Below are 12,980 nucleotides of genomic sequence, written 5' to 3' on the forward strand. Positions count from 1 at the left end.
CTCTGCCTCTCTGCCTCTCTGCCTCTCTGCCTCTCTGCCTCTCTGCCTCTCTGCCTCTCTGCCTCTCTGCCTCTCTGCCTCTCTCTCTGTCTCTGCCTCTCTCTCTGTCTCTGTCTCTCTCTCTGTCTCTGTCTCTGCCTCTCTGCCCCTGTCTCTGCCTCTCTGCCCCTGTCTCTGCCTCTCTGCCCCTGTCTCTGCCTCTCTGTCTCTCTCTCTGTCTCTCTCTCTGTCTCTCTCTCTGTCTCTGTCTCTGTCTCTGTCTCTGTCTCTGCCTCTCTGCCTCTCTGCCTCTCTGCCTCTCTGCCTCTCTGCCTCTCTGCCTCTCTGCCTCTCTGCCTCTCTCTCTGTCTCTGCCTCTCTCTCTGTCTCTGTCTCTCTGCCCCTGTCTCTGCCTCTCTGCCCCTGTCTCTGCCTCTCTGCCTCTCTCTCTGTCTCTGTCTCTCTCTCTGTCTCTCTCTCTGTCTCTGTCTCTTTCTCTGCCTCTCTGCCTCTCTGCCTCTCTGCCTCTCTGCCTCTCTGCCTCTCTGCCTCTCTGCCTCTCTGCCTCTCTGCCTCTCTGCCTCTCTGCCTCTCTGCCTCTCTGTCCCTCTGTCTCTCTGCCTCTCTGTCTCTCTGCCCCCCCCTCTGTCTCTCTTCTCTCTCTCTGTCTCTCTCTCTCTCTCTCTGTCTCTGCCCTCCCTCTGTCTCTCTGCCCCCCCCTCTGTCTCTGCCTCTCTCTGTCTCTCTCTCTCTCTCTCTGCCCTCTCTCTCTCTCTCTCCTCTCTCTCTCTCTCTCTCTGCCCTCTCTCTCTGTCCTCTCTCTGTCTCTGTCCCCCCCTCTGTCTCTCTGTCCTCTGTCTCTCCCCCCCCCTCTCTCTCTCTCTCTCTGTCTCTGCCCTCCTCTGTCTCTCTGCCCCCCCTCTGTCTCTGCCTCTCTCTCTCTCTCTCTCTCTCTGCCCCTCTGCCTGCCCCCCCCCCTCTGCCTGCCCCCCCCCCTCTCTCTCTCTCTGCCCTCTCTCTCCCCCTCTCTCTCTCTCTGCCCCTCTCTCTCTCTCTCTGCCCCTCTGCCTGCCCCCCCCCCCCCTCTGCCTGCCTGCCTCTCTCTCTCTCTCTCTCTCTCTCTCTCTCTCTCTCTCTCTCTCTCTCTCTCCCCCTCTGTGTGTCTCTATGTCTCTCTCTCTCTGTCTGTCTCTCTCTGTCTCTTTCTCCCTCCCTCCCTCCCTCCCTCCCTCCTAGGACCTTATTACAATATTCTGTATTCATCCTGCTGGTCCTGTCCTGTCTTGTCTTGTCTTGTCTTGTCTTGTCTTTCTATTGTAACTTTTTATTGACAGAACATATGCCTGGGTAATTTTTGACAACATTATCCCTTGCACTCGCTTCTGTTCCAACTTTTCCCTTTCTTCCCTCCACCCACTCCCCTAGATGGCATTTGACATGGCTTATACATGTTAAATATGTTATAGTGTATCCTAGATACAATATATGTGTGCAGAACCAAACGGTTCTCTTGTTGCACAGGAAGAATTGGATTCAGAAGGTAGAAATAAGCCGGGAAGAAAAACAAAAATGCAAACAGTTTACACTCATTTCCCAGTGTTCTTTCTTTGGGTTGTAGCTGCTTCTGTCCATCATTGACCAACCGGAACCGAGTAAGCTCTTCTCTTTGTCGAAGACATCCACTTCCATTAGAATCCATCCTCGGACAGTATCGTTGTTGAAGTGTGTAATGATCTCCTGCTTCTGCTCCTTTCACTCAGCATCAGTTCATGTGAGTCTCTCCAAGCCTCTCTGTCTTCATCCTGCTGATCGTTTCTTACAGAGCAATCATATTCCTTCACATTCTTATAACACATTTTACCCAACCATTCTCCAAGGCATGGGCATCCCTTCACAAACAGGGCTACCACAAACATTTTGGCACATACAGGTCCCTTTCCCTTCTTCAGTATCTCTTTGGGGTCTAAGCCCAGTAGTAGCACTGCTGGATCAAAGGGTATGCACAGTTTAATGACTTTGGGGCAGAATTCCAGCTTGCTCTCCAGAACAGGTTGGATCCGGTCACAACTGCAGCAACAATGCATCAGTGTCCCAGTTTCCCCCGCATCCCCCCTCCAACAGTCATCATTATTTTTTTTCCTGTCATCTTAGCCCATCTGACAGGGATGTAGTGGTATCTCAGAGTGGTCTTAATTTGCATTTCTCTGATCAACAGTGATTTGGGACACTCATTCATAGGAGTGGAAAGAGTTTCAATTTCACATTATCTGAAAATTGTTCATATCCTTTGACCCTTTATCAAAGGGAGGATGGCTTGGTTTCTTATAAAGTAGTCCATTCTCTCTATATTTTGGAAATGGGGCCTTTATCAGAACCTTTCACTTTAAAAATGTTTTCCCAGTTTGTTGCTTCCCTTCTAATCTTGTTGGCATTAGTTTTGTTTGGACAAAGGCTTTTTCATTTGATGTAATCCAAATTTCCCATTTTGTGTTCAATAATGCTCTCTAGTTCTTCTTTGGTCACCAATTCCTTCCTCCTCCACAAGTCTGAGAGGTAAAGTATCCAATGTTCCTCTAATTTGTTTATGATCTCGATCCTTACGTCTAAATCATGGCCCATTTTTTTTTTTTCTTTTTTTTTTATTATTTTTTATTTAATAATTACATTATATTGACACTCATTTCTGTTCCGATTTTTTTCCCCTCCCTCCCTCCACCCCCTCCCCTAGATGGCAAGCAGTCCTTTATATGTTGGCTATGTTGCAGTATATCCTAGATACAATATATGTTTGCAGAAGCGAACAGTTCTCTTGTTGCGTAGGGAGAATTGGATTCAGAAGGTATAAATAATCCGGGAAGAAAAACAAAAATGCAGATAGTTCACATTCGTTTCCCAGTGTTCTTTCTTTGGTGTAGCTGCTTTTGTCCGTCATTTATCAATTGAAACTCAGGTCTCTTTGTCAAAGAAATCCACTTCCATCAAAATATGTCCTCATACAATATCGTTGTCGAAGTGTATAATGATCTCCTGGTTCTGCTCATTTCACTTAGCATCAGTTCATGAAGGTCTCTCCAAGCCTCTCTGTATTCATCCTGCTGGTCATTTCTTACAGAACAATAATATTTCATGGGCCCATTTTGATCTTTTCTTGGTATATGCTGTTAAGTGTGGGTCAATACCTGATTTCTGCCATACTAATTTCCAGTTTTCCCAGTAGTTTTGCTCAAATAATGAATTCTTTTCTCAAAACTTGGGATCTTGGGGTTTGTCAAACACTAGATTGCTACAGTTATTGACTATTTTGCATTGTGAACCTAACCTATTCCACTGATCAACTCATCCATTTCTTAGTCAATACCAATTTTTGGTGACGGTTGCTTTATAATATAGTTTTCGATCAGGCACACAGCTAGGCCGCCTTCATTTGAATTTTTTTTTTTTTTTTTCATTAATTCCCTTGAAATTCTCCACCTTTTGTTCTTCCATATGAATTGTGTTGCTATTTTTTCTAGGTCATTAAAATACTTTCTTGGAAGTCTGATTGGGACAGCACTAAATAAATAGATTAGTTTACGGACAGCAACTTGTTTTCGAGAATAAAAGCCGCCCCCTTCCTCCCCTCCCCCCCCCCCCCCCCCCCTCCCCAATCGTTCTCCTTTCTTCTTTCTATCACCCCTGGGCCTCCCATTTAATTCTGCAAAACCTGAAGAGTTGTACTTTGTCTCCTCCTCGTGGCAAGAAAGAACCTTTGTTTTACTTTTTTTTTTTTTTTTTTTCCTCCTTCCAGCCTGGGGATCCTTCAGTTTAAGGGCTCTGAGGAGGGGAACGGAAGAATGGGGAGAGAGTATTTTCCAGCAAGAGATTGTGTAGGCAGGGGTCCTAGTAGTGGTACTCAAAATAATCAATTGAACAAAAATTTTAATTTTTTTTTTTTTTTTTTTTTTTTTTTTAGCTTGTGGATTCTGGTATTAGATATGTAAACTGGAGGGGGGGGGGGACATTCAGTATAGTGTTCTATTACTATGTCACAGTGTAGTATTATATGTCTAGTAGATATATTACATAGTACTACAGTGTTATATTAAGCACATAAGTATATATTCAATGCTTGCTACCTGTCATTCAGGCATTGTAACAAAGGGAGAATTACCCTGATTTAGAACTTTGCTATTAGGTGTAGCCTAGGGGCTAGAGATTAAGTTGACTGATTACTGCAGGACTGGAGAACAATGAATGTCTTAAGGGAGAAAAAAGGGTTGGTTTATTTCCCTATTCTTCCCTTTGCTCCCTCCAGCTGGCCAAGGGATTCCCCCCCCCCCCCAAAAAAAAAAAAAAAAAAAAAAAAAAAAAACAAAACTACAGGAAGTCCCGCTGGTTCTAGGTGCCGACCACAATCTGCGGGAGGCGGGCCAAGCTTTGTTGTGATTGCTTCTGTGGGTTTTGTTCCCTGTAGTTGTTGTGATGTTGCTCGCTACGGTTGCTGCTGAGGAAGAGAGGGCGGGGAGAGAAGAAAGTAAGGAATTGGGAGAATATATAACTCAAAGCCACCTTGGAAAAGGCTCTTAGATCTGGCTGGAAAAGGTGGACACCTCTCTTTCTCCTTCTGAAAGGAAGTGCTCCTCTCCCCCCACCCCCCACCCCCCCCTTACTCTCTCTCTTCCTCTCCTCTTCCTTCCCCCCCTTACCCCCCCCCCCCCCCCCCCCAATTTGGTCCTGGGACTTGCAACAGAAAAACTTTGAGCAATAGGCATCTTTCTGCGCCCATGCTTTGGGCCTGTGGAAAGGGCAATCTGGGAAAGTCTTTAGCCTTGGGACCAGGCTTCTGGGATCCCCTGTCTTTCTCAAACACCCCTACAAAGCACCAGGCCTCTTCCTGAGCTTCCAGGGACCCGGATGGAAAGAAAGCCAGGTGTGTCTGGGTGGGCCAAGCTGGGTCCTTTTCAGCGGGGCTTTTGCAAAACTCTCTGGGACCTGGAGCCGGGTTCGAAACTCCCTTTAATCCGCTCCCCCCAAACACAATCCCCTTTCTCTCTCTCTCTTTCTCTGTGTCTCTCTCTCCTCCCCCGCCCTTGTTACCCTTAAAAAAAAAAAAAAAATCAATCCGTCAATAAATCAGTAAAATTTTAAAAAACTACACAGCCAAGGGTCTGGCTCTATGTGGCGGTCATCAGGTTTGTGGCCCTGAGGAGAACTTTGGAAAAGCTCTAGTGGGGTCCCCTGTCTTTCTCAACACCCCTAGAAAGCACCAGGCCTCTTCCTGAGCTTCCAGGGACCCGGATGGAAAGAAAGCCAGGTGTGTCTGGGTGGGCCAAGCTGGGTCCTTTTCAGCGGGGCTTTTGCAAAACTCTCTGGGACCTGGAGCCGGGTTCAAAACTCCCTTTAATCCGCTCCCCTCAAACACACTCCCCCTTTCTCTCTGTCTCTTTCTCTGTGTCTCTCTCTCCCCCGGGCCCTTGTTACCCTTTAAAAAAAAAAAAAAAAAAAATCAATCCGTCAATAAATCAGTAAAATTTTAAAAAATTACGCAGGCCAAGGGTCTGGCTCTATGTGGCGGTCATCAGGTTTGTGGCCCTGAGGAGAACTTTGGAAAAGCTCTAGTGGGGTCCCCTGTCTTTCTCAACACCCCTAGAAAGCACCAGGCCTCTTCCTGAGCTTCCAGGGACCCGGATGGAAAGAAAGCCAGGTGTGTCTGGGTGGGCCAAACTGGGTCCTTTTCAGCGGGGCTTTTGCAAAACTCTCTGGGACCTGGAGCCGGGTTCAAAACTCCCTTTAATCCGCTCCCCCCAAATACACTCCCCTTTCTCTCTGTCTCTTTCTCTGTGTCTCTCTCTCCCCCGGGCCCTTGTTACCCTTAAAAAAAAAAAAAAAAAATCAATCCGTCAATAAATCAGTAAAATTTTAAAAAACTACACAGGCCAAGGGTCTGGCTCTATGTGGCGGTCATCAGGTTTGTGGCCCTGAGGAGAACTTTGGAAAAGCTCTAGTGGGGTCCCCTGTCTTTCTCAACACCCCTAGAAAGCACCAGGCCTCTTCCTGAGCTTCCAGGGACCCGGATGGAAAGAAAGCCAGGTGTGTCTGGGTGGGCCAAGCTGGGTCCTTTTCAGCGGGGCTTTTGCAAAACTCTCTGGGACCTGGAGCCGGGTTCAAAACTCCCTTTAATCCGCTCCCCTCAAACACACTCCCCTTTCTCTCTGTCTCTTTCTCTGTGTCTCTCTCTCTCCCCCGGCCCTTGTTACCTTAAAAAAAAAAAAAAAAAATCAATCCGTCAATAAATCAGTAAAATTTTAAAAAATTACGCAGGCCAAGGGTCTGGCTCTATGTGGCGGTCATCAGGTTTGTGGCCCTGAGGAGAACTTTGGAAAAGCTCTAGTGGGGTCCCCTGTCTTTCTCAACACCCCTAGAAAGCACCAGGCCTCTTCCTGAGCTTCCAGGGACCCGGATGGAAAGAAAGCCAGGTGTGTCTGGGTGGCCAAACTGGGTCCTTTTCAGCGGGGCTTTTGCAAAACTCTCTGGACCTGGAGCCGGGTTCAAAACTCCCTTTAATCCGCTCCCCCCAAATACACTCCCCTTTCTCTCTCTGTCTCTTTCTCTGTGTCTCTCTCTCCCCCGGCCCTTGTTACCCTTAAAAAAAAAAAAAAAAAAATCAATCCGTCAATAAATCAGTAAAATTTTAAAAAACTACACAGGCCAAGGGTCTGGCTCTATGTGGCGGTCATCAGGTTTGTGGCCCTGAGGAGAACTTTGGAAAAGCTCTAGTGGGGTCCCCTGTCTTTCTCAACACCCTAGAAAGCACCAGGCCTCTTCCTGAGCTTCCAGGGACCCGGATGGAAAGAAAGCCAGGTGTGTCTGGGTGGGCCAAGCTGGGTCCTTTTCAGCGGGGCTTTTGCAAAACTCTCTGGGACCTGGAGCCGGGTTCGAAACTCCTTTAATAATCCGCTCCCCCAAACACAATCCCCCTTTCTCTCTCTCTCTATCTCTGTGTCTCTCTCTCCCCTGGCCCTTGTTACCCTTAAAAAAAAAAAAAAAAATCAATCCGTCAATAAATCAGTAAAATTTTAAAAAACTACACAGGCCAAGGTCTGGCTCTATGTGGCGGTCATCAGGTTTGTGGCCCTGAGAGAACTTTGGAAAAGCTCTAGTGGGGTCCCCTGTCTTTCTCAACACCCCAAGAAAGCACCAGGCCTCTTCCTGAGCTTCCAGGGACCCGGATGGAAAGAAAGCCAGGTGTGTCTGGGTGGGCCAAGCTGGGTCCTTTTCAGCGGGGCTTTTGCAAAACTCTCTGGGACCTGGAGCCGGTTCAAAACTCCCTTTAATCCGCTCCCCCAAACACAATCCCCCTTTCTCTCTCTCTCTTTCTCTGTGTCTCTCTCTCCCCCGGCCTTGTTACCTTAAAAAAAAAAAAAAAAAAATCAATCCGTCAATAAATCAGTAAAAATTTAAAAAAACTACACAGCCAAGGTCTGGCTCTATGTGGCGGTCATCAGGTTTGTGGCCCTGGAGAACTTTGAAAAGCTCTAGTGGGGTCCCTGTCTTTCTCAACACCCCTAGAAAGCACCAGGCCTCTTCCTAGCTTCCATACCCGATGGAAAGAAAGCCAGGTGTGTCTGGGTGGGCCCAGCTGGGTCCTTTTCAGCGGGGCTTTTGCAAAACTCTCTGGGACCTGAGCCGGTTCGAAACTCCTTTAATCCGCTCCCCCCCAAACACACTCCCCCTTTCTCTCTGTCCTTCTCTGTGTCTCTCTCTCCCCCGGCCCTTGTTACCTTAAAAAAAAAAAAAAAAAAAATCAATCCGTCAATAAATCAGTAAAATTTTAAAAAAACTACGCAGGCCAAGGGTCTGGCTCTATGTGGCGGTCATCAGGTTTGTGGCCCTGAGGAGAACTTTGGAAAGCTCTAGAGGGGTCCCTGTCTTTCTCAACACCCCTAGAAAGCACCAGGCCTCTTCCTGAGCTTCCAGGGACCGGATGGAAAGAAAGCCAGGTGTGTCTGGGTGGCCAAACTGGGTCCATTTCAGCGGGGCTTTTGCAAAACTCTCTGGCCCTGGAGCCGGGTTCAAAACTCCCTTAATCCGCTCCCCCCCAAACACACTCCCCCTTTCTCTCTCTCTCTCTCTCTTTCTCTCTGTCCCCTGCCCGCCCTTGTTACCTTAAAAAACAAAAAACAAACAAACAAACAAACAAAGAAACAAAAAAAACTTAAAGAACAAACAAACCCCCAATAAATAAATAAAATGTTAAAAATTGAATGGCCAAGGGTGTGGCTCTATGTGGCTGTCATCAGATTTGTGCCCTGAGGAGAGCTTTGGGAAAAAGGTGGACACCTCCCTTTCCCCTTCTGAAAGGAAGTGCTCCTGTCTCTCTCTCCCATTTGGTCCTGGGACTTGCAACAGAAAAACTTTGAGCAATAGGCCTATCTGTCTGTGCGGCATGTTTTTGGCTTATGAAAGGGGCAGTCTGGGAAAATCTTAGCCATGGGGGCTAGGCTTGTGGGTCTCCTGTCTTTCTCAACACCCCTAGAAACCACTAGGCCTCTTATTTAGATTCCTGGCACTCGAATGGAAAGAAAGCCAGGTTTGTCTGAGTGGGCCAAGCTGGGTCCTTTTCAGTGTGGCTTTTGCAAAACTCTCTGGGACCTGGAGCCGGGTTCAAAACTCCCTTTAATCTCTCCCCCCCCAACCACAGTCCCCCTTTCTCTCTGCCTCTCCATGTCTGTCTCTCTGTCTCTCTCCCTCCTAGGGCCTTGTTACTCTAAAAAACAAACAAACAAACAAACAAAAACAAACAAAAAATAAATAAGATTAAAAGAATTAAAGGGCCAAGGGTGTGGGTCTATGTGGCAGTAATCAGCTTTTTGCCCTGAAGAGAACTTTGGAAAAAGCTCTAGACCTGGCTGAAAAAGGTGAACACCACCCCTTTGTCCTCCTGAAAGGAAGTGCTCCTGTCTCTCTCTCCCCTTTTGGTCCGGGACTTGCAACAGAAGACTTTGAGCAATAGGGATCTGTCTGCGTGGCTGCTTTGGCCTGTGGAAAGGCAGTCTGGGAAAATCTTTAGCCTTGGGCCAAACTTGTGGGTCCCCTGGCTTTTTCAACACCCCTAGAAACCACTAGGCCTCCTAGATAGCTTCCTGGACCCAATAGAAAGGAAACAGGTTTGTCAGAGTGGGCCAAGCTGGGTCCCTTTTCAGCGTAGCATTTTGGAAAAATCTCTGGGACCTGGAACCGGTTCAAAACACCCTTTCTTCCACTTCCCCCAAACACACTCCCCTCTGTCTCTCTGTCTCTGTCTCCCTCCCTCCCCCCTCCTGGAACCTTATTACTTTACTCTGTTTCATCCTTCTGGTCATTTCTTTCTTTCTTTTTCTTTTTTTTTTCTTTTTTTTTCAATATATGTAACTTTTTATTGACAGAACATATGCCAGGGTAGTTTTAACAACATTATCCCTTGCACTGGCTTCTATGAACATGCTTCTTCTTCTTCTTCTTCTTCTTCTCTTCTCTTCTTCTTTCTTCTTCTTCTTCTTCTTCTTCTTCCTTTCTTCTCATTCTTCTTCTTCTTCTTCTTCTTTTTTTAAATAACATTTTATTGATAGAACGCATGCCAGGGTAATTTTTTACAGCATTATCCTTGCATTCACTTCTGTTCCGATTTTTCCCCCTCCCTCCCTCCCTCCCTCCACCTCTTCCCCCAGATACAAGCAGTCCTTTACATGTTGAATGGTTTGCAGTATATCCTAGATACAACATATGTGTGCATTCTGCAAATATGTATTGTATCTAGGATATACTGCAACATGTTTAGCATATATAGGACTGCTTGCCATCCTTGGGGGGGGGGAGAGAGGAGGGAGGGGAAAAGACGAAACATAAGTATTGCAAGGGATAATGTCGTGTAGAAATTATCCTGGCATGGATTCTGTCAATGCGAAGTTATTATTAAATAAAATAAAATTTATTTAAAAAAAAAAAAAAAAAAAACAAAACATATGTGTGCAGAACCGAACGGTTTCTTGTGCACAGGGAGAATTGAATTCAGAAGGTATAAATAACCCGGGAAGAAAAACAAAAAATGCAAGCAGTTTATATTCATTTCCCAGTGTTATGAACATGCTTCTTAAGCAGTTATTCACAATGTGGGTGCTCTGAACTTTTGAAAATAAGGAACACAATGATACTATGTTACTAAAAGTTTTCTCTTGGTCTTTCGTGGGCATAGGGGAATTTTCCTCATTTTTAAAATTTTTTTCTTTTTCCCCAGCAGGACCTGGTGCCATGGATGCCCCAAGCCTACTTTGCTATAATAGTGTTTGCCTTTAAAGACAGTAACTGCTATGGGTTCGTTCATTCATGTGTGTATGCATGCATTTTTATATGTAAAGAAATATATTTCTTTAAAAATTTTCCTCAGTTACATTTAGAACAATGTGTTTACATTTGTTTCTTTAAAAAAAAAAAAAAGAAGAAGAAGAAGAAGAAAGACAAGAGACCTTTTGAGTTTCATACTCTTTGCCTTATCCTCACCTTCAGCTGCCATTGAGAAGCCATATGATTAATTCATTTTTGCTGTTCCATTTTTCTTTCTTAAAAAACAAAACATAACAAAAACTTCACACAAGATGGCTTAAAAGCTTATCTTTGTACCCACATTGATTTGGTGACAATGCCACCTTTGCAATCAGTGTCTACTTTCATATATTCCACCCCCCCCCCCATTTTAAAATGTTTAAATAATAGCATTCTGAAATAAGTTCATAGGGACAGCAACTTCTTACCGAGGATAAAAGCGCCCCCCCATTCCCACCCCTTTCCCCCCAATTGTTCTTCTTTCTTCTCTCTACTACCTGGGCCTCCCATTTAATTCTGCAAAGCCTGAAGAGTTGTAACTTGTCTCCTCCTCTTGGCAAGAAGGAATCTTATTTTTCTTCCCCCCCCCCCCCCCCCCTCCCAGCTTGGGTATCCCTGAGTTTAAGGGCTCTGAGGAGGGGAAGTGGGGAGGAGTGGGAGGGGGATGTATTTTCCAGCAAGAGATTGTGGAGGGAGGGGTCCTAGTAGTGGTACTCAAAATGATAAATTGAAATAAAAAATTCATTTTTTCTTTTAGTTTGTGGATTCTGGTATTAGATAGATGAACTGGGGGGGGCATACATTCAGTATAGTGTTATATTACTATGTCATAGTGTAGTATTATATGTCTAGTAGATATATTACATACTACTACCATGTTATATTAAGCACATAAGTATATATTCAATGTTTGCTACCTGCCGGTCAGGCTTTGTGCCAAAGGGCTAATTACCTCTGATTTAGAACTTTGCTATTAGGTATAGTTCAGGAACTAGAGATTAAGTTGGCTGCTTGCTCCAGGACTGGAAATCAATGAATTTCTTGGGGGGGGGCAGGGAAGGGGTTGGCTTGTTTCCCTCCCTCCCTCCCTCCCCCCCCCCCCCCCCCCCCAATCAGGCCAAGGTGTTCCCCCTAAAAAACCACAGGATTCAGAAAGCAAGTCCCTCTGGTTGATCTGAGGGATGCAGGCAAAGCTTTGTTCTGATTGCTTCTATGGGTTTTCTTTACTGTAGTTGTGGTGCTTGATACAGTTGCTGCTGAGGAAGAGGGGGAGAGAGAAGAAAGTAACGAATTGCGTGAATAGTTTACTAAAAGCCACCTTGGAAAATGCTCAATGCTGAACTCAGAGAAAATAAGGATTAGGAGCTGGGGATTTGGCTATGGGGTCAGGGAGAGAAATTAAGAGATAAATAATTGGCTAATTGTCTTTTTTTTTTTTTTTTTCCCCCAATTCAAACCAGCAAGATCCAAAATGAAAAAGATGAATGAACAATCCACAAAGATGAAAGCAAAGCCATTGCTGTGGGTTTGATTTGATATTGAAGAAGAAGGAAGATCTCCACAAAAAGAATGCATATTAACAAAAATATAAATTGCCCCACAAACACACACACACACACACACACACACACACACACACACACACACACACACAAATGGAATACTTACAGAACCCCTATTTAGCCAAGAAAAATTGGAAGAAGACATTGATGAGTTTCCCCAGACAAAACTGAAACAAAATTCAAATATTCTAGGAAAGAAAACTATGGAGGTATGAGCTGCTTAAAACTAACAAAGAAATAAAAACTTTTGACTTCCAAGATTCTTTCCCTTATGGCCACTTCCAGTTCCAGTTAAGAAACCATATGATTCATTCATTTTTGGTGGAAGCATAATGAATTCAAACAGTATCCAAAAAAAAAAAAAAAAAAAAAAGAGCAGTTATGGAGAAGGGAGTAGTCTTAGCATTTACTAACTAGATTTCCAATGTATTTAAGAAATTGAAACCCCCAAAGTAGTGCTTGGTCTGTGGAACAGTTTAGGTAAGGAATATGAAGGAGAAAGTGTTTGATAAAGACTAAGCTCCAAGCTCCAATGCCAGGCAATCGGTATTGGACTAACCCCTCTCCTTCACCCCCCCCCCCCCCCCCCCCAATAAACAACAACAAACAACAAACGACAACGACAACAACAACAACTTCCTGGAACACTGGAAAGCAGGGTGGCAGAAACTAGACCCAGACCACATTTCACTCTGTCTTTATACCGAGATCAGATCCAAAAAGGGTTACCTGAATTAGGGATTCAGGGTCATAGCCAAAGCCAAGGAAGGGGATTTTGAGAAAGGGACCTGTCGGAACCAAGAGACGAGAGAGATACTGTGAATGCATACACATGTGAGAGAGATACTGTGAATGCATACTCATGTGAGAGAGATACTGTGAATGCATACATATGTGAGAGAGATACTGTGAATGCTCATGTGAGAGAGATACTGTGAATGCATACTTATGTGAGAGAGATACTGTGAATGCATACACATGTGAGAGATATATTGTGAATGCACACACATGTGAGAGAGATACTGTCAATGCATACACATGTGAGAGAGATACTGTCAATGCATACACATGTGAGAGATATATTGTGAATGCCTACTATGT

At 45.1% G+C, this 12,980-nt stretch overlaps 1 long non-coding RNA gene across 3 annotated transcripts; it reads left to right on the forward strand.

Annotated features, from left to right (window-relative positions):
* Positions 1–1,481: 1,481 nt before the first annotated feature.
* On the forward strand, positions 1,482–11,952 carry LOC127543353 (uncharacterized). Of its 3 annotated transcripts, none has more exons than XR_007949215.1 (4): positions 1,482–1,750; positions 2,488–2,532; positions 10,232–10,308; positions 11,778–11,952. It is a non-coding gene; the product is annotated as an uncharacterized LOC127543353 (long non-coding RNA). The 3 variants fall into 3 exon arrangements; XR_007949213.1 differs by having other exon boundaries at positions 1,500–1,750; positions 10,235–10,308; XR_007949214.1 differs by lacking the exon at positions 2,488–2,532 and having other exon boundaries at positions 1,513–1,750; positions 10,235–10,308.
* The last annotated feature ends 1,028 nt before the right edge of the window (positions 11,953–12,980 follow it).

Source organism: Antechinus flavipes, unplaced genomic scaffold (genome assembly GCF_016432865.1).
Source record: "Antechinus flavipes isolate AdamAnt ecotype Samford, QLD, Australia unplaced genomic scaffold, AdamAnt_v2 unplaced_scaffold74, whole genome shotgun sequence".
Classification (NCBI taxonomy): Eukaryota; Metazoa; Chordata; class Mammalia; order Dasyuromorphia; family Dasyuridae; genus Antechinus; species Antechinus flavipes.